General features: G+C 42.1%; 1 protein-coding gene across 3 annotated transcripts in view; it reads right to left on the reverse strand.

The window, feature by feature from the left end:
* Positions 1–16,891, reverse strand: part of FAM53A (family with sequence similarity 53 member A) — a 69,863-nt gene extending 52,972 nt beyond the window's left edge. Inside the window, exon 1 of one of the 3 annotated variants that reach the window (XM_064448947.1) lies at positions 16,812–16,891. The gene's annotated coding sequence lies outside the window, so the exon portion shown is untranslated. The other 2 variants (XM_064448949.1, XM_064448950.1) reach the window with 2 other exon arrangements.
* Positions 16,892–19,007: the final 2,116 nt, after the last annotated feature.

Genomic DNA, 19,007 nt, shown 5'->3' on the forward strand with positions numbered 1-19,007 from the left:
TTTGACAACCTACTTTCAAAGAGATGAAGAGTCCTGATGAAGAACAAAAAGCCAATTCAAAAAAATCTCTCCTTGGCTCTAAGAAAGCAAAGCAGCCAGACTCATTTCCAACCCACTCCTCCTCTGCATTCTGCAGGACAAAATGTTCCAGCAACAGCTCATCTCACTGGGAAAATTTACATTTGTTTGAAACACTTCTAACCATTTCTCCTCTGTCTCTGGAAGTTCCAACTTGGATAAAGAAGAAAAGATCACAAGATTTTAGGTGGTTTCCCCATAATACAAATGTAGGTGTTTCTTGATGATCACAATTCCATTTTTTCTGCCTATGGGACTAAAATTATTCAGTGAGAACACAGAGGGTCGTTCCCTTTTATATTCCTTCACATTATTTCCTAGTCTTTGCTCAGAGCACTACATGGAACCCTCATTACCAGCAATCCCATAAAGACATACTTATCAAGCTCCCAGCAGAAGAAAAGGATTAGTTAGAGTCAAAATTCCAATTCGGATAAGTAGGTCCTTTAAAATATTATCTCTGCTTCAGCAAGCCAAAGCAGCTAATCACCCCAGCAGTACTAACTCCAGATCTAGATGATTTTGCTACTAGACTCTAGATGAAAGATGTGATTCTTTTTGCCTCCTGGCACTTTCTGCAGCATCCAAGAAACATTTCAAAATTGAAACATCACACAAAAACTGATCAAGTTTTAACAGAGCATTGTCTGTCCTATCCTAGTTATGCTTGAAGCAAGACTCAAGTTGAAAGACCAGCTTTTTAGAAACTGTTAAACTAATAAATACTTTGTCATCTGAAAAAAGCTACATAATGCCTAGTTTCTTGCAGTGCAAAATTCCAGCTTCCAAACGGAAAGAGAACATTCTACTCTTAAAACTACACGTTATTTGCCATAGTGCTAAGAAGTTCACAGGGAGGCTAAGCATTCCTTGTAACATAAGTCTATTAATAACTTTTAGCCAAGAAAGGCTCTCGATAGCAGGCATTTAAAGAGAATTATTTGGACTCTATCCTTTTTAGCACTAATCTGCTGAGTGGTTATTCTGCAACCTTCCAAAATTCTACATCAAGTCTAAAAAAATAGAATTTTCATTAGAAAGTTTCCTGCAGCTATAAAATTATTCATCAATGTTTTGCAGGTAGGTAGAGGGGGACACCTCAATTTCTAGCATGTTATACTTTAGGGATCCTTTCTTAATGCACAATTAACTAGCACCCCTTTGTTTAATGAGGTTCTCTAACAATAAGTTTAAAAGTTTTCTACTAGAGCAGCAGGTTTTGACCAAAACAGACAAAGAGTTTAACACCCTGGTTTGTATTCTGGAGAAATTGTTTCACAACCATCTAGCAAATCCTGTTTAAGTAGTAGTTCCTTTCCCTGAAAGGTTCATATGTGACAAAATAAGGTAAGGCTCAAAACACTCTCTACACATGCTAGAACTCAAAATGAGGCCTGAGAATTTAGTTCCAACATTCGCAATTCAGAGTTTCTTTTAAAGACTAAGGAGATTTCTTGAGCTACAGAATCTTAGATTTCTCCATGCAGTGTTTCAGAAGGCAGCTGTTATTAGAAGGAAGCCTCAACATTAGGAGGTGTTCAAGCTTGGATCAAGGTTGCCACAACTCCAACATAAAACTGCAAAAAAAGAAAAATAATATAAAAGATGCCTTCTAGCATAACTGATGGCCACTGGAGTCAAGTTTCTCAGATATTCCAGACTCAGGAAGCACAAGCAATATCAAGGGCTCAAAACTGAAGAACACACTGCACTTCGTGTGCAAGACAGGAGTATATTTCACCATTCTAAGGTTGAAAAACTGGGATTTGAGTTATCACCTCCATAGATAGATGAGAGTAAATATTAGGTCCACTTGCCTCAAATGCAGAAAATCACTATGAGCCCAGAACTTTGCTGTTTTGACCCTAAAGTATCATCATTCCAACACCAACTAGTCACTGAGACAGCTATGAAAAAATATAAACGGTTACTAAAATAAGGCTGCATCCTACACGCTTCTACTCCATCTCCCACACTTCAGATGCAAGAACTCCTATGAGAAAGAAGCAAAGCCTCAACCATCAAATACAGCCTTTGGACTGTTTTACTTAAAATGCAACACATTTTGGCAAATCCCTTTAACTCAAAAGGAACAAGTAGCACTCTGAATTTTGACTGAAAAACCAGACCTTATTCAAAGCCTCCTTTATGAGATGGAGAAAACCTGCAAGCCGAACACTAGAAGTACGCTAAAGAGAGTATCCTGGCTTAAGATGGTGGCTTCCAGTTTGCAAAATTCACAGCCAGATGCTGTGCTAGAAAGAGGTTAAAGGTAATACTTCACTACACAGATTTCTCAGTCTTCAGATGCAGAATTCATCCAGCTTGGCTGAGAAACACATACAAAATAAAGACCTGAAATTGTTTAATAAAATTTGAATTAGAAACAGAAGATTTTACTCTTTTATACAATGAGCTGTTGTCTGTAATAAATACTGCCCTCTATTTCTCAAGTTACTATCAGGTGGTTAGGGTTTATTTTTAAGCCAAGAGGAAAACCTTCTTCTAGAAAGGCAAAGGAACAGTGGAGATGGGGGATGTTAAGCCTTTGTCACAGTTTATAAAGAGTATTTCTCAAAGCAACAGAAGCAGTGGAAAAGTAAGCTCAAGAGACCTTTTTCCAGGTCATACCTAATTAAAGCAGGGAACATATCACCACAGAAAACTAGGGCTAAGAACTCAACCCAGCCAGAGGTTGAAGCATTTATTATTGTCAGCTCGTAACAGTAAGAAGTCTCAGACTCCCAGGTTTAAACCTGTCTTTCAGACTTGAAGACAGCATAACATTCACATTACAGACAAGTCATCCTGCATCTTTTAAAGTATATTTGGCAGACAGGACAACAGATGAGCTGTACTTTGTGTCTGATCCTGTACCAAGATGCTTTTCTAAGATGCTTTTTTTACCTACATTCTCCTTCCTAAAATAATCTACCACTATTTAAATGACAGGCAAAGATTTCATTAATTTTGCTGAAGGATATTCACATCTATGTTTGGAGTTCCAATTGAATTAGCCATCAGCATTGGCCCATGACCAGTCATCTCCCTGCAATGTGCAATTTGGACTCCTTCCTCCCCTTTCTCAGCATTACTGCCAAAAGCACAAGACTACATTGCACAGTGTTGAGGAACAGGAAGCCTGGTTTACTGAGGCTTTTATCCATGAACTCCAAGACCTTTGCTTTTACCATAATTGCAAACTAAATGTGCTAACAGTCATTATTTCAATAATACGGTAGCTCAAACTAAGAGTTATTGCCTGTTCAAGTAGCTCAGAAAAAAGCTAGTGTGCAGTCACCACAAGAGTATTACTGCAACTTTCAGTATATGATATCACTGAAAGTTTGGAATTCAGGTCCTTCAGGAATTATTTCTACCTCCACATACTGTTTCTAAAATATTCTATTTAAAGCCAAGGGAAGTACTTATTTAGTACACAAAGCCTCCAGTAAGATACAAAATCCAGATTCATTAGAAATAATTTGTATAGAGAATATTAGTGTTTGAAGAAATATCCATACCACCAACTTAAGCCTACCACACTCCCACTAAAGCAAGTGACCCAGATTATATAAGATCCACAGTATTTTATTTTACTGTAAGGCTTGTGGAAAAAAACCAACACATCAATGAAAACTAACTGGCCCTACTACTGAGATATTTACTTCATCCCATCAGTCAGAAAAAAGCCAGGGGGGACCGTGGCACAGATAAAGATAAGCAGTAGTCCCACCTACTTTCTCTTAGTGTTTGCCCTTAAAAATTGTAAGAGTCAAACAGGCACAAAGACATGCTTTAAAAACACTCAGGCCTGAAGAACACATAGCACTGACCCTTAACTTGCATGGCAGTGACAATGATACCCTCCATGATAGACTGAAATAATACCAGTACTGAAATACTGTTATATTACTAAACCCTATGGGCTTGGAGCTAAGGGATTATACAAATCTCTCCCATACATCCTGCTCCCAAAGCACACACAGCTAATAAACCTTGTATTTGCCTTCAGGTTCATTCTAAAGAGTTTCAGACATCTGGTTGGCTTGTTTAAAATAAAAGGCCCAACAAGTACATTTGTTTTTATGATCCTGAGTGTGAAATGCTCTTGCTGGAGGCCTCAGGCCAGGTGAAAAACACTTGTGTTAAGATGCTACTTCATGGCATTTCAGGGATCTAATGAGCTATATAATCTGTATATAATAGGGAGACAGGGAAGTCTCCCTAACATTAGCTTGCATACAACTACAGAAATTAAAAACAAGGAGCCTATAGTAGTCCAAATATTTTGCAGCAAATAGTACAGCTGGTGAACTGCAGATACTGCTAAATTTAGAACAAGTGCTTAGCAGTGTTCTGTAAATATCCATACATCTCAATGCTTACAGTAACATGCATTACACTTCTCCCTGAACCTTACTGTCCTAATTTTTCATACTAATAGTAGTAATTCCCCCTCATGACATGAAGTACTATGCCCAATTTAGTAGGGCAGTTTCAGTCTTTGTCTCAAAATTATAACTCTCCAGAAGATCACTGTGCAACTGTACCAAATAAGCACATGTATGTGCATATCCTTATTTTAGCCAATTATAAATACACTATTTACATATTTTCATATAGAACCCAAACATCTGAAAAAGCAAGTAACAGGAAGATCTATGCAAGAATAATGTTGTATGCAGCCTTGCATACAGTAGTTAAAGCTTTCTGCTTTATCACCTATCTTGAAAGAACACAGAAGTGCACTGAACAGATACGAGATATGGTGCAAAACAGACAACCAAGTTCCCTCTCACAGCCCAAACTTGTTCTCAATCACAGCTGACCATCTGTAATTTGTTACTCAAGGAACTTGAATTCATCTGGCAAGAGATACCACCCCAAGAGGTGGAACACTGAAAGACATCAATTTTTACAACACCCATCCAGTTACATGATCCATTAGAATTCAGAAGAAAGCCTGAACAGCACACAGCTTTCAAGCAGCAAGAATTTTCTTTAACATAAAGAGGTCAGGTATTACACAAATACCAAAACTGAATGCTAGTTTGAAGAATTTGCTGCTGTTGCTCCTCAAAAGATCTGCACTACATATATACTGCTCTACTACATGTGAACCCTCAGTAACAGTCCACAAATGCTCCAAGTATAAGGAGACTGCAAATTAAAGTCCATTAATATAATGGAGTTAAATACAAAGACAAAAGCAGCACATGTCAATACTGTGTGTGCTTTCAGCATTCAATTCAGATATCGCTTCAGGTGTCACCAGGGACATCCCTCTTGCCAGACTTCAGGTACTTCAATAAAAATTAGTTCAGTTGAGCTACACAGCTCTTATTAGTTCACTATACTGTTCCAAAAGCAAGGTAACTACTTTCTTTGTCTATGCATTCAGCCTTCAACAGCACACTGAGCAGCTGGATTCGGGAAATGCTGTGCCAGAGGTCAAACCAAGGGGTACACAATTGCACTAGGTATTTAGGAAAAGCGTTTTGCAATCATAACATGAACTAAAAGAAACCTCACAAGACAAAAGCATTACCACGTAAGACAATGTTAAGTTAGAGAAAAATAGTCTAAAGCGAACTCCATAACTACAGTGTAGTTTTTGTTTGTTGAGGTTTGTTTGTAGATACTGAAAGACAACCTTCTGCTCAATCTGCTTGATGAGAAAGCTCAGTACTTTCACTGTGCAGTACCTCAACACTATCAGCTGTTTAATGAATAAGCCATTAATTCTACAAGCAAGTTCTCTGGAAAGATCCATTAGCCAAAGTAGATTCATAGAAGTCACTAGGACTCCAAGTCACGAAGCTTACTCACACAGCACAGGCTATGAAGCCCTAACACAAAACCATGCTTTTGCATGGGAAGCAGACAGGCATAAGGTGCTGATCAGTACGCAAGTGGTATGGACCACACATTAGTTAGTATAGGGCAGAATAACTTAATTTTATTTCAGTGCAAAATGCCAGGTAAAAAGTGAAAATTGAGGAAGTAGAAGAGCCTTTAGTTTTATTCTTCATTGATTGGGACAAATTTAGCAGCTTTAAATGGTGGCAGGTAAGTCACTTGGCTAGCAAGTCAAGCATAAAACATCTGCAGACAACAACAGTGCAAGAGAGGACAGGACGGACCATGAGTGTTTGGAAGGGAAATCTGCGTCCTCCCACTTGGGCAATTATCTTTACAGATGGCTGCATTCTGACAAGATCAGCTTCTGGTAACCAAGTTGAAGGGCAAACCAGTAAAGATTTATCTGATAAAGTCAACAGTATGAGAGATGCAAGCATGTCCTTTCAGCTCTTCACCTGAAAACTCTCAATCTTTCAAATGATCTTTCAATACTGATAAAAAGTGTGTTTTATCTAAACACACTTTAAAATAGGACTCTGAAATTACATCTGGGTTTCTGGCATCTTCACTCATGCAAAGGTTAAGCATACCATAGTCAGCATAAAGCCGTAACATCTTTTCTGCAGAAGACCTGAAACCACCACGTTAGGGGGAAGTCACTGGCTGAGCACCTGGACCCAAGAAGTACTGAAGTGATAAACAAGGCTTCGACAGCTGCAGCTTTTTCTGCAGGTGCAAAAAGCATTTTCATTTCAGTTTGGCTCAGTTTAACAGTTAGTTCAATAACTAGTTCAGAATTTAGAAGCAGGTTTGGTTTTATTTGATCCTCTCCAATCTTGTGCTCAACTGAGAAAAGGGGGAGGGGAATGGAAGGTCATCCCCCACCCCAAGCAGTTCCAAAGTTTAAGACTATATATTTAACAGGGCTATAAAGTGTAGTATCAGGGATACATGGTATTCTGCAACAAATTTATTACTAAGATTTGAGCATCACAACACAGAAAAAAACTCCCACAACCAAGTATTATCCACTTTGAAAGAGCCTTTCTGAGCACAGCTCCCCTGTACCACCCTCTGTTGCAGGTTGCACAGCCAAGCTTGCCTAACAGCATCACCAACAGCAGGATACATCTAACTAAACAAGCCTGAAAAAGCATCCTAACAAAATCCCTGTTTCTGTTAAGTATTAAGGAGCTTGGAACAGTTAATTCAGCTGAACATGTTAGAGGCTAAGCAAGTAAATCCCACACAGAATATCTAACCTGAAGGCAGGAACTGCGATATGCCTTGCTGTACAAGCAAGCGCACAAATGCTCCATGCAACAAGCACAGCATTAATTCTCACTGTACCCACACCCCAATCATTGCTAGCCACCACCTCTTCAAGGATAATATGGGGGATACTTCTCAGTCCTACTATTCCACAGCAAAAATTGAAGTTTTGGGATAGCAGCATGAAGCTACTGATCTTAACAGTTTGAAGAAGTGTAGCGATTCTAAGATGTGGCATTATGCAAATACAAGTTTAAAAGCCCTTTTACTTTTTCATAACATTAAGAATAAGCAACTATACTTCATCTTGTTTATCAAAATACAAGCAAGTATTAACATCCAATACACTCATCCAGTACACTGAATGTGGATGGCAAAATGTGTATTAACTTCTCAAGACCAGGAGATGCTGCCATATTCTGGGTTAGAAGTGATCACTGAAGTAATCTCAACTAACAAATGTTCAACATCCTTAGAGAAGGATTATCAGACTTTCTAAATCTCTACTCAATTTAAGACTGCAGCATAATTTGAAAGGATAGATGCCTGTCCCCTTAGAGCATACAGTGGAAGGAATGGTTAGAAGACAAATTATTCCGGCTTGTAGCCAACTGCATCAAAGCTGTAACTACACTCAACTATATCTGGGTGATGAGAATAAACTGCTACATATGCAGGGACTATAAACAGGGTAATGATTAGAGCAAGACTACGGAGATTACTGGAAGGTGGAGACAAAGTAGTTTTAGAGTTTACAGGGAAAGATGCTGGAGAAGCAACAGTGAAAAGTATTTATAGAACTGCGCCAAACAATCCCAACAGAGACAGGGCTCAGAGAAGCCCATTTCTATGAAGCACAAGATTCATTATGTGAATCAAGTTCGGCAGGGGAGGTATCATGAGATCTAAGATATCAAAGAGAAGAAGTTGCACCCATAGAGATGTCAACAAATACTTCCAAATACAAACCCAAGAAGAATACCCTAAAGAAAAGTTAGCTCCAAGTAGTGGGACTTATTCTTTGTGATGCAAGAGAAATTTCATCAAGAATGGAGAGCTTAAGACAACCCTAACTACAGAAAACTTCAGTCATTCTACACCACCTGCAATTATTTGCAAAGTACCAGATTTAGGCTGTTATATGGTATGTTGGAGTACAGACAAGAATAGGCCACACTTCAAGAAAAGTTTTGGACATCAGTTTCTGGAGCCAGGCCTGCCTTTGTTCCATGTCTGCTTTCAGAAAAAGGTCAAAATTCATGTGATTGCTCTCTAATTCCCTGCATACCAGTAGAATCCCAGGGGAAGGATGAACCCTTTGTGAGCACTAAAAGTCAACAAGGAGGTGAGTAGAACCCAGCAGGATATCAGAGTAACAGGGTTTAAGGACAAGAGAACCTACTGAGGGAATACACCTAGGTTTAAAGGCTTCTGCTGTTGGGCAAGCAAGCAAAGGCTGTATACTGAATGCAATACTTAGTGGATAACCAACCACCAGTGGTTGAGAGCCCACCAAACAGGAACTCAGCTCAGTTCACCAATTTCTTTGTTTCCCATTGTCTGCTGCTGGCAGAGGAGGCTTGTTACAAGCAGGAGAAAGGAGGAAGGACTACAAGACAGCATTAAAATTCTGTGTAACTGACAAATTGGAAAACTTATGAAAGAAATGGTATACAATCCAGTTCTGAAAGGTACTCTCAGGCTGGATTAACCGAGCAAACAGGAAGGCAAGGTCTGCAGAAGAAAGCTGTGGGCTAGGTTGGATCAACAAGCTGACCTTGAAACAAATGTTAAGCTGTTGTAAGAAAGTCAAATGTATCGGGATGCATGAACAGGAATATCAGCTCCAGGGCACATGAAATAGTCTTTTTACTCTACTCAGCACAGGAAAGCCTCAGCCAAAGTACAAAGTTGGGCTTTAAGCACCATGCTCAAAGACCAATGCAAATTAACTTGAGAGGAGAAGAACGATTAGAGCTAAAAAGCCATGACCTCTTGGGAAGAGCAGAATACACTAGTTTTATTTAGGCCAAAAGTATCACAAGGCTGCAGGGTAGAGGGCAAGACCCAAGAAAACAGGAACATGACAAAGAACAGTTCAAATATTTAAGAGATTACTTACTACTGGGGAAAGAACAGCTGTCCCTCATGCCCAAGGAATTAGGCAATAAGCTTGACCTGTAGTAAGGAAAGTGTCTAGTTCCATATTCAGGACAAGTTCTAATGCTGAGGACAGTAAGGAGCTGCACTGAAGAGAAAGTAGAGCTGCTCAAGCTTCTTTTATCAACTACATTAGATTTGCAATACTGGTGTGGGGCAGGGGACTCACAACCAGCCTACACCTTTTTCAGCCCTATGTTTTTTTTAATCACTACCTCAATTTCAAGCCACTGTAATACCTTTGCTTATCTTCTTACAGTGTATGTTTAGTTTGAATGAACTAGAAGTTACTCTTCTGATTTTTCAAATTAAAGCTTCAGGATTTGCATGTTCAGGTTACTTTACAACAAAAGAAAAGCCACACCTGCCTCATACTTTCTTCATGAATAAATAAACCAACTCGAATCATCTCCCATAGCAGTATGCAGATTTCAGTAATATTGCAGTATCGTGTTGTACCTTTCTCCTCTGACCAACAGAAACCCAAGCCGATTACTTCAGAAAGACCTGCGTGCTTAGCCTTCTAACAGCCTAGAGCAGTGATGTAATAGCTTTCATTGATGTGGTGTCAAAGCACCATCACACAAACATATGCACACACATTTTACTACAGCTATAGCCTTAGGCGTGGTTTGGACTTCCTGAGGATGGAAAACGCTACACACAAACCAAATGCTCCAAAATAATACCTAATATACCCAGGATTTTACAGGTGGGGAGTTGAAGCAGACAGCGTTAGTTACAGTCAGAGGAAGTCTGTGCCCAAAATAAGTTACTTGTTCACATTTAAACTGCAAAACTCTAAGGTCACTAAACTGGGAAAGAACTAACTCTAAGAACTGAAACACAAATAGGACACCTACAAAGCATACAACAGTTAGAGACAACAAACTATCTTTTTTTTCCATCTTCTAATAGTTTCAATACTACAAGTATTTATCCAGGTACTTGCCACTTAATTTAAATGCCATTCTTCTGATTTGAGAAACATGAAAATAAGAGCAGCAAGTCCTTATCCAAAAATTGAACCAGATGGTCTGGTCAGGATGAAGCATTAATGGAAGAAGCTGAGGCAAGCAAGGGCTTGGCTACCTGTGTGCAAGTGGACTACCACGTGTACTGAAAAGTGAGCAGGCTAAACTTCACATATACTCCAGTGCTAGCATTATATTCTTCTAACCAGCAACTCTGCTCTTGTATCTTAACCTTTGGTAGCCCTTACAGCAGGCAACAGGCACTTCAGTTTAGCCTCAAGTTACTCACACTTCTCAAATTCTCCAAGTTTCAACTCTGGTGTTCAATTTCATCACTTTAAAAGAAGAGGTCCTAGGTACACAACTCCTTCCTTTCCCCTTCCCAACAGAAGAAATATATAGTATATTTTAGCCAATTAAAGTAGTTATTGAATGTTCTTTTCATTACTCCTCTCTCCTCCTCACTAAATACTGTGTCAGATTATGCTCTGGAGCACAGCAGTAATCTCGAGGCATGCTTACACCCCACTACACTCCATTCCAGACAGTACATAATGATTAATTATTTGCCACTACTATTAGACCAAGACAATTGAGCATAAAGGTTCCTCTTTTAAACTAGGATTGTCATTCTAAGTTCATCATACACCCATACAAATGGATCCAAGGTATCTAAATAGAGACCATCACTTCAAAAAAATCACACCCCCAAACAGTCCACAGAACAGAAGTTTCCTATGTTATGAAAACAAAGCTGTTCGTGTCATGATACAAAAACCACCTGCAACCTCAGTGGCCATATACATGTTGACTAAGAAATGCTGAGCTGCAAGAGACAGAACCCAGCGGATACAGACCCGTCCAGCCTCACACGCATTTCTAGAACTGTGTTGATTCATAACGTACATCATACCTGAGGCACCAAACTTAACTGTTTTCATGTTCTGCATGTTACTTTTGACCATGGAAGCTGATAAAGCAACAGGGTTTGTCAGATCCTAATGACATACAGTTTTGACACTTGCATCCTTCCCTTAATACGGTAAGTTTTCAACCCTCTAAACCAAGAAAGTCAAATCAACAGAAACAAGGGGATGTAAAGGAAGCAGTACCTTCAAAACAAAAATCTTCCCTATCAGCAAGCCTTGGAGGGTAGAATAAAGAACAAACATCACAGTATCCAGTAGTCACTGTATGAAATGAAGGAATACTCTACAGCAAAATCTAAAGCCACAATTAAGGTGAAACCTAATACATGTGCACAGCACTGAAGGAATGATTTAGTGCCATTGACATCAACACAAACTGCATAGAGCAAAATTAAACATGCTGCAATAATAATTTGAACTGCACAATTAGGTTAAAAAACACATTTACCCTACAAATTAAAAAACCTCCCAAACCCCTCAAAGGCATTAATGCTGTTCACAATGCTATTTGAGATGCAAATTAGAGACCCGAAGTTAATATAACACCAACAGAAGTTCCTATTATTCCCATTCATGGCTCAAGGGGAGGCGACAGTAGAAGAGAAGCCACAGCCTTGTTGTATCAGGTCTTATTAGGACAGTTAAGGCTTTTGTTCATTTTTAAAGTTAACCCACCTTAACTTCAGTGTAGAAATTGCCAAATTATAAATGTGATCTTTGATAAACCCAGAAAACTTAAGTATATTAACAAATAAACAACAAGCCAGCTGCTGAGGCTGGCTGGAGTTGGGGGGGTGGGTGTTAAGGACAAACAAGTACTCTTCAGAAGAATTCAGCTCCTGTCTTCCAGCATCACAGATCTCAGTCTAAAGCACAAAAGTAAAGGTATAGACAGTGCTACTGCAGTTATTTCTTCAACTATTTCCTGTACCAGCTGGGTTCCAATTTTAAAGCTCAGCAAATGCAGAAACAGCTTTCTTCCATCTCAAGTGCCTTTCCCACAGTCACATGTAGGTCTTGATATACTGAGTCATTTTTGCAAATGACACTTCTAATGACAGCTCTAGGCAAACTATTGTTTGATTTCACACTCTATCTGTACAGACAGACTTGAACACACTGAAAAGCAATTGCCATCACTGGCACCACAAGTATGTCCAAAGCTCCAGGCCTACAGTTTGAGGTATCACTGACAGTATTATTCCCTCTACTTAACTATACTAGAGTTTAATTTTCACAGGAACTTAAATCAATGTTGTCATACTAAATTCAGAGCAGTGATGCTAACATCAGGTAATCAGAACCCTTGATCTTACTGATAACACCCAAACAAAACACAAGCGATGGCCTGCATTTCACTAAAATATAATCAAGTTCAAAGAGTGGAAAGCCAGTTATATTAGCTTCCATAACTCAGTAAGTTTCCCAACTGAAACACCTCATATTTTCTAAAGCATGATACTCAACCGCTTGCTTAAACAAATACTGCTGTCAGTAAACTGAGAGTCATAACCTAGATAATGTATTAAGTAACACCCCTGCCTACTTCCTCCCCTCAACCTAAAAATTAGCAGAAACATGGCTTTCAGAAGTCATTTCTGCCCACTACAAAACATTAGAAGTTAGCTGAGGGGTTTCTTGCCAGCTGGTTGATGGCATTATTTTCTAAACCAGCTGAGCAGAAAAGGCAAAACAGCACAAAAATGTAGAAATAGCAATATTATAGTTGACAGTTACCTTGATTTCAGTTTTTCCTATACTCAACAATACTGCAATATCCAGTTGGGTTATCACAGAAAAGTTTGTAAGACAGCCTAGAAAGGAGTTAAAAATGTCTTTTTTTATAGGCCTCCTTTTGAAGGGGAAAGAAAATTCTGAAAGACGACCATTTTCTGAAAATACGACTGCCTCAATCCCCCTAGCAGAGTGTTTATAGTTACAAGAAACCAACTAAGTGCAGATTTTTATACAGACTCTCTTTCATCACTGGATTGCAATACTTTGTGTGGTTAACAAGATCTTAGCCGACAGTGAACTTCATGACACACCAAAAAACAAGTTGTCAACATAAATGGCTACCTCTCAGGTATACACAGTCAATAGATTAAAACAAGTTACCCACTAAGACAATATCAGCCACTACAGTACAGCAAGTTCAAGTAGCTGTTTTCCTAGCCATGTATTTCTTCCCTAGAATTAATGAACAGGGCTACCTTCTGCTCATTAACCCTTCCTTCAGGAGTGCTCACAAAGGCCTTCACAGGTTTATGTGTGTAGCTTCACCTCCCCAGTAAGCTTCTGTTACTTGCTGTATCAGAAATAAAAGTTACAGCTACTTCCGTAACAGACAGGAATCTCTTACATGTTCTACCATAATATATTTCAAAATTTAAGTTTATATGTAGAATGTGCAAGACTAAAGACAAGGTCCTATAAGCATTTACCTGCAAGATCATTCTTACATGAATATCATCTCAAGAATGTAGTAATCTAAAAATAGTCCAACAAGTTTATTTTATAGAAATAAAAACGAAAGTTTGAAGCAAGCTAAAAGAAGCACAAAACTTGTGGGCTTGCAGGGGAGAGGGAAATTCACTCTGCCAAAAGCAAAAGTTTGTTTATATTATGGCCTTCAAAATACACAAAAAGACATGTAAATCACAATATAAATACTAATATTTTTCCACTAAAGGTTTAACAAGATTTCTTTTTACTGTTTAACTCAAAGCAGAAACAGAAAGGACAATTTCTTAAAGCAAAACTCAAAACCAGCATTAAAAAGTGTATGAGCAAGGAAAGGATCACGTTTGGAAAGTTTTAAGTACACCATGTTTCTAAAGGGAATAATCTATCAAACCACAGGAGGTGACTAGAACTGCCATCATCACTGCTAACACAAAGGAATGTAGATTGGGGGGAGGCAACAGAGGAAGGGGGAGAAAGAACAGGGAAGGGAAAAGGAGAAGGAACTAAAAAGGGAGCTACAGTAATGGCTACCAGACTCTCAAGGAATTCCTATAGGAAAGAATAAATCCTTCATGCCTTTTTAAAATAAAGCAATCTGTGCAATAAATTGCTGCTATCTCAGTAACATTAAGCTTTCAGTTTATCTGCCCACCGTATTTTCACAAATACGGTTTCATGCCATACACTAAACTTCCAAAGCTTAGCACAATGGTTGTGAATACAAATAGCATTTCTTCTTTCAGTCTCCTCATTCTTCTGAATCATAGTACTCTGCAGAAAAACAGCTTTTCAAGAGGAAGTGGGGAAGTTTAACTACCCCAAGTTTAAAATACTCCTTTACAATTATTTAATCAACTTTAATTCTCAAGTTAGAGACAATAACTACAGGTTACACACTGGCAGGTAAAGGCCACTAGAGGACAGCCAGATTACCACAGCATGGAACATCCTGAAAGGATATCATTAGGGGATGATCTTGCAGATCAGAATTTTAAGTTTACATCTCATATGCAGCATGTACTTCCACACAATGATGTGCAGAAACTTGTACTGACAAAAAAAATACAGATTATTAAAAATAACAGACATTATTATGAAGATTATTTCCCAAAAATTAAAAATAAATGAGTAGTAAAACCCATTTTCTAGGTAGGAGTTCCACCAGCAGTTAGACCAGAACTACTCGGAATGTATGTTTTAGCTCCCTACACATAGTGACCTCCTCCTGCCTCCGAGTACAGTTCTTCCAGGCATTTTCAGAAGCACAATAACAGTGAAGATACAAGCTCTTTGGGCTTGATCATGTACACCACATCCCCAATAAAACCAGATCAAGTCACATGCTTCATTAGGAAAGTTTTTGCTATTCAAACATTGTACTCCAGATTTCATAAGCATAACTCAAAGCAAACAGACTATTCACCGTTAAGACACATCCAGAAACATTTCAATTCACCACAAGATACACAGACCTACTGCTTCTTGCCAAAAACGGCTCTGATGAAAATATTTCCTAGCAGTCAGGTATATGAATGGGAGGCAATGTAACAGTAAAGGCTGTAATAACTGTTCTCAGGAGCTAATTTTAACGTAAGCACAGCAAACAAGAAAACAGATTTCTCCACCTGGCCCAACTCGTCCCGAGGCCCAGACCTCGGCACGCACGTTAAAAGCCAGTGTTTTATCTGGTCTGACTCACCAAGCCAGCCTCAACCTCCAACCTGAAAGTGGCAGCGCTGCTACCGAGCGCTATTTCTGTAACGGCCGCTTTCTGCACGGGTACGAGGGCTGCATCATCCCCCTAAAGAGAAAACGCCTTAACTTTCAGATCTCCACCAGAAGAGTTCAGATAACTGACGCAATGCTAAACCAGAGGTTCATCTGCAACGGCCAGCCTTTCTGTCGCACGAGACCTGAAGCGACCTCCTTAAATAGCACCCAAAATTTCAAGAACGCGTTTCTATTAACCCTCGTGCGGGCACGAAGGCACCTAATAAGCCAAACGATCAGAACAAAGCCACGTTACTGCCCTTAGAAAAACCGGAATAACACAAAGAGCCTGTTTGCTCATCAATATTGGACTTTCCGACCCAACTGGTGTTACGCTTACGAGCCATATATCAGAAATCAACTTTCTTATTGCTGAGGGAGGGGAGGGAAGGAAATAATCACCGTTTTCACCCAGGAATCATTCTGGAAGGCAGCTATTGTGAAAAAAACATGCCCCTGCTCTGACGTAACCCTCTCCCTGGGAGCGGAGGGGAGACTCGCCTCGGCACCCGCGGGGTACGTGCCCGCCGGCCGCTGTCCCGCGGGGCGGGGGCACGAAGCGACGCCCGGTCCCGGCCGAGCCCCGGGACCGACCGGGAACCCCCGACCCCCCCCCCCCCCCTCCCTCCCGCCGGGCCCGGCAGGCCGGAGCCCGCACCGGGAGCTGCCCCGCCGCGCCTCGGGACACCCGGCCAGCCTAACGCCACCCCCAGCGGCTGTTGTTAAGACTAATAAGTTGGGGCTTGGGGCTTTTTTCCTCCTTTTGCCATCTGCCAGGGCTGCGGGCAGCCGCCGTTCGCTTCCACACGAAGTCTCCAGCTAATGGCATGGCGAAGGGAGCTAGCCGTTACCTCCGGGGCTGATAAACGAGCGCGGCCCCCGGCTCGATACCGATAATAATAATAATGAAATAATAATAATAAACAGCGATAATAATAATGAAAAATAAAGCACCTACACCTGTCTATCTAATTAAGGAGACGTGCAGCCTGCAGCGCCAGGGCAGCGGGAGGCTGCCGCCGCGGGGAAGGGCAGCTCGGGGCTGACACCCCTCTCCCCGCAGGGTCCCCCCCCAGGGCGGCGGCGCCGGCCCAGAGCTGCGAGGTCCCCGCAGCCGACCGGGCTCTGCAGAGCGGCCCGGGCCCGGCCGCCTCCCCTCCGCCCGGCGCTGACTCCGCGCCGCCGGCCACCTCCAACGGCCGTTACCTGCCGGCTGCGCCCGCCCCTCCGCCAGCAGGCACAGGCGCTGCGCCCGCGGCCTCCCCCGATCCCCTCACGGCAGCGCCGGCCGCCGTACCTGCGAACACCCTCCCGCCCGGGTCGCCTCCCCTCCGCCTCTGGACCAGGCTCCTCCACGGCGAGGGAACAAAACACAGCCGACTCCGCCCCCTCCCGACTCCCATTGGCTGGGCCGCCCGCCCGTCGAACTTTGACCCGCTCTGCCATAGGGCGGCGTGGGGGCTGGCCCGGCCCACAAGAAGCGGGGGGCGGGTCCGTTACTGGCAGGGCCGCACAGCTGTGGTGCCGGGTGGGAGGAGGCGCCGGACTACACCTCCCAGGCAGGCATTGCGGCGCCGCCGCGCCCTCCTCTCATTGGCTATCCAAGGTAGCGTGTGGAAGGCGGTTACGTCACCGCGTTCCCGGATGGAGCCGCAAGGAGGACGCGGGTGCGCGTGTGGCGCAGCGAGCGAGCGGGGTGCGGTGGCGCCCGGCCGGCCAGGCTGCGCATGCGCAAAGCGCGCGGCGCCCCCACCCGCATGCGCACTGGCGCAGAAGGGGGATACCTCAAGCGGGCGGGAATGGCGGCGGCGGTGCTCTTCAGGGCGGCGGGCCTGGGGCATGGCTGGGTGAGGAGGGGGCGGGGGTTATCTCTCGCTCGGAGTGGGGCCCGAGTGGCCGCTCAAGGCTGCCCTGCTGGGTTCGGGCCTTGTCAGTCTGCGGGCGATCTCCACCAAGGCCTGGTCTGGTCGGTGGGTTGCCGGTTGCGCCCAGCCTGGCAGCACTGGCAGAGCGTCTCCACAGAATGGCCGAGGTGCGGGCACCCGGGCCTGCGGCAGTCCCGGGGGGAGCAGGAAGGGCACCCAGGGCTTCCCCCAGAAGCCGTTGCCATGGCTTGCCCTAACCCGCTCCCGCTGCTTAAGTTACCTTCCCCGTGGCTGGTTTTTCCCCGTTTCCTCCGCAGACGTGCTGCTCTGCGCCGTGTAACGGTGTGGTTACACTGCCCTCTGCTTGCCTGCTCCGTGCTTCCCTCAGCCGGCAGTTTCCAGACCAACCTGCTGAAAATACCTTGGCTTCATTTCCCACAGGGGTCCTGCGTGGACCCGAACTGGTGCCATCTTCTCTCATCTCTCAAAATGGAGGCCAGAAAAAAAAAAACAAACAAAACAAACAAACCAACGCCTGCTTCTTATTCTGCAAGAAATGTTCCTATGGGAGTTTTTCAGAAGCAGTTATGAGTCAACCATAGTGAGGAAGTGGGATGTGTTTGGACAACAATTAAGCTGTACACTTGTCAGGGCAGAGACTGCTTTATGTGGGTGCATAATCCTTCACATCATGAGAAACCAAACCCTGATTTACTGTTGCCTACAGGCCTAACATTACTGAGATACAGGTATTTTTTATTAATGGTGACTATTAGCAAGCTCTTCTCATCCCATTACCAAGCATCTGTTATTTCAACCTTCTGCAACCTGTTCTTCAGTGTTCGCCCATGGAGTTGTATTTCACTGCTGCGCCTTTCCTTTGACCCAGAAGTTTTTCAGCTCCCTTTACTTTATTCTCTCATAAGATTTTGCTGAATTACAAGCCCATGGTGCAATAGATGCCTGAGTTAACGTTGCAACGCAGAGTCCAACCCAAAACTCTGTTCCCGAGACATCCTTGCTTCAGCTTGCTTATTTTCCAGGCTTTCAAATTTTAACCTTAAGACACCAGTAACTTAAAACCAATTTTACTTCAGACAGCATTATCAGGTTTTGCTGCTTATTCTTCATCACTGTCCCCTCATCTTTTACACCCTGTACAGCCGCTGCAGTACTCAGTTTCTTGAAGATTTTGCATATTTATTTTGTTTTGATAAACCTTAGGCTGAAATATTTTCAAATAATTTTCCAAGATACCTTTCCCAAATTATACAATTAATATTTAAATTAGTGTACTAGTTCTGTGTGAGATTTCTCTTTAGTAAGATCTTGTGAGTGATTACACACAGAAGAGTACACAGCTTTCTCCCATAGTTCAGTCCTGGCTCTTGAAATGCTTTCTGGTTGTGCTCATTTTGCTCCCGGCCTTATTGTGAATTCTAGTGCATGGGAAATTGTAGTTCATCTGCTTTCATGATCCTGCCCATATCTTTGGCAGGGATTTGGCTCCGTCTGTAATCAGTTTGTACACAGAATTCCCCACTGAAAACAAGTTATCCCTGAAGCATTTCACTGCTAAATCCTTATCCAAACTTAGAATTCGCAATTCAGGTTGGTTTTTTTTTTTA

The sequence above is a fragment of the Phalacrocorax carbo genome, chromosome 4, assembly GCF_963921805.1.
Source record: "Phalacrocorax carbo chromosome 4, bPhaCar2.1, whole genome shotgun sequence".
NCBI lineage: Eukaryota > Metazoa > Chordata > Aves > Suliformes > Phalacrocoracidae > Phalacrocorax > Phalacrocorax carbo.